At 43.1% G+C, this 2,971-nt stretch overlaps 1 long non-coding RNA gene across 1 annotated transcript; it reads right to left on the bottom strand.

The window, feature by feature from the left end:
• Nucleotides 1–817: 817 nt before the first annotated feature.
• On the bottom strand, nt 818–2,511 carry LOC113223371. The gene is made up of 3 exons (XR_003308723.1): nt 2,479–2,511; nt 1,855–1,985; nt 818–1,143 (listed from the first exon to the last, which is right to left on the bottom strand). It is a non-coding gene; the product is annotated as an uncharacterized LOC113223371 (long non-coding RNA).
• Nucleotides 2,512–2,971: the final 460 nt, after the last annotated feature.

Genomic DNA, 2,971 nt, shown 5'->3' with positions numbered 1-2,971 from the left:
CCAGCCTGGGCAACCTAGGGAGACCTTGTCTCTACCAAAAAAAAAAAAAAGAAAAAGAAAAAGCTGTTCCATGGCTGCTCACTTCCAAAATACCAAGAAAAGGAAAGAAAAGGGAAGTTCGGCCGGGCACAGGGGCTCATGCTTGTAACCCCAGCACTTTGGGAGGCCAAGGCAGATGGATCAGTTGAGGTCGAGGGTTAAAGACTAGGCCGGGTACGGTGGCTCACGCCTGTAATCTCAGCACTTTGGGAGGCCGAGGTGGGTGGATCACAAGGTCAGGAGATTGAGACCATCCTGGCTAACACGGTGAAACCCCGTCTCTACTAAAAATACAAAAAATTAGCCAGGCGTGGTGGCGCCTGTAGTCCCAGCTACTCGGGAGGCTGAAGCAGGAGAACGGCGTGAACCTGGCACGCGGGGCTTGCAGTGAGCCGAGATGGCGCCACTCACTCCAGCCTGGGCGACAGAGCAAGACTCCGTCTCAGAAGAAAAAAAAGAAGAAGAGTTAAAGACTAGGTTGACCTGTCTCTACTAAGAAAACAAAACAAAAATTATCTGGGCATAGTGGCACGTGCCTGTAGTCCCAGCTACTTGGGAGGCTACGGCAGGAGAATCTCTTGAGCCCTGGAGGTGGAGATTGCAGTGAGCCGAGATCACACCACTGTACTCCAGCCTGGGCAACAGAGTGAGACTCTGTATAAAAAAATAAAGAAAAAGAAAGAAAGAAAGGAAAAGAGCAGTTCTCATTTTCCTACTGGGCTCAACCTGCGATGTTTCGATGAAGTGAGGTCCTGGACAGGGAAGGGACGGTCCGAAGAGGCAAAAGCAGCAGCTTCCACTGGCTGGGCAGTCACTAGGCACACCGCCAGGCTGGCTCTCCACATACACCACGTCCTTCCTCTGCGTGAGACACCAGGGCAAGGGAGCCCCCCAGCAGGCCTGAGGACATGTGGAGACACACAGGGAGGTGTCGCAGACAGGCTCCAACCTTATCACACAAGGTGGGCAGCTTCCTCCAGCTGTAAGTAAATGTGAACTCCGTGGTGTGTTTCACACAAGACTCCAAGTAAGAAGGTGACGGACGGGCGCGGTGGCTCATGCTTGTAATCCCAGCACTTTGGGAAGCCGAGGAGGGCGGATCACCTGTGGGTAAGGAGTTTGAGACCAGCCTGGCAAACATGGTAAAACCCCATCTCCACTAAAAATACAATAATCAGCTGGGCGTGGTGGCACGCACCTGTAATCCCAGCTACTCAGGGGGCTGAGGCAGGAGAATCACTTGAAACTGGGAGGCAGAGGTTGCAGTTAGCAGAGATGTTGCCACTGCACTCCAGCCTGGGCAGCGGAGTAATACTCTGTCTCAAAAAGAAAATTTTTAAAAAATCTAGCCTATTTGTTTAAAGGAGATGTTAATAATTCATGCTCCCTTGAACCTCTTCAGTTTTTTGCTTTTGACAGGAAGGTTCATTAACACACACAATCAATTACTAAAAGAAATATTATCAAGCAGTAAAACCTGATATTCTATTAGCAAACAAAAAAATTCAACTTAACACTATCATACTCAAACTCAAATATCCAGAAGTCAGTTTAAGTAATTTATGTCTCCTTGGCAAGAGTGTATGGATGATACCTTTTCCTGGTGATAGTAAAACCTATCCATTTTCTTACCTCACCCAGTAGCAGCTTTTATACTTTTACTGATAAAGCCCACAAAACACATACTGTATAGAACTCTTGAGCTCTTAATTAAAAGGAACACACAGAGTTATATCTAAATCATTTGCTACAATGATCTAAACCCACTTTATTTACATCTTAGTATTAATCAGAGGGCAAAAACTCTTACATTACCTTTATTTTCAAAACTGGAGCCAGTGTTGCTATCTGGCGCAGGCAACGTGTGTTCATAACCCCACGATACCATGTGTTTACCCCCAGGCAAACAGGAGGGAGATCCAAGCCCTACTTCCAAAAGCAATAGCCTAAGGGAGAGAAGGAAAATCAAAGACGCCAAGATGATTGATTTTAGCAAGCAGTGTACCTGCCACTCCAAAGATCAGAAACCACAATCTTAAAACTAAGATGTATAATATTTTATATGAGTATTATTCACAAAAGATATTCACAACATTTTTAAACAAAAAATTACAAAGCCATTTTCTTAAAATGTTGCAATAAAATTGTATCTGTGTGTAAAATGTATCTATTGTGTGTGTGTGTGTGTGTGAGAGAGAGAGACAGAGAGAGAGAGAGAGAGAGCAAGAGGGAGGGTTATGAATTAGGAAGCATATGTACCAAAACATCAGGAGTAGTTATATTTGGGTAATGAGATTATGAATAATTTTCACTGTCTTCTTTATACCTTATCAATCATCAGCTCAAAATTTACAATCAGAATTCATTATAAGCTATTGTTTGTTTGTTTGTTTATTTATTTATCTATTTTGTGAGACAAGGTCTCACTCTGTCACTCACCCAGGCTGGAGAGTGCAGTGGCGCCATCTCAACTCACTGTAACCTCGGCCTCCAAGGGTCAAGCAATCCTCCCGCCTGAGCCTCCTGGGTAGCTGGGACAAATCAAAGCTAAGTTTTCTTCAGTTTAAAACAACTTGTTATAATTACGTTGTTTGGCCTCATGGTAATCAGAAAACAAAAATCAATAATAGACACCCTAAAATTTAAAGTAAGGAATTAAAACACACTACCAGAAAAAATTACCTCACTACAAATAAAGACAGGAAGGAAGGGAAGGAGGAAAGAAAAGAAAGAAAGAGAGTGAGAGAGATCTGAGAGAAAAGAGAAAGGAAGGGAGAAAGAACAAAAGAAAAAAGAGCAGCAAAACAATCAGAAAACCAGTAAAAAATGGCAGTAGTATGTTTTTACCTGTTAGTAATAACTTTGAATATAAATAAATTAAATTATCCAATTAAGACAGAGTGGCTGAATGGATTAAAAGACAAGACCCAAT

Source organism: Piliocolobus tephrosceles, unplaced genomic scaffold, assembly GCF_002776525.5.
Source record: "Piliocolobus tephrosceles isolate RC106 unplaced genomic scaffold, ASM277652v3 unscaffolded_41092, whole genome shotgun sequence".
NCBI classification, from domain to species: Eukaryota; Metazoa; Chordata; class Mammalia; order Primates; family Cercopithecidae; genus Piliocolobus; species Piliocolobus tephrosceles.
Note: the sequence above shows the minus strand (reverse complement) of the source record. Positions and strands in the feature narration are given on the sequence as shown.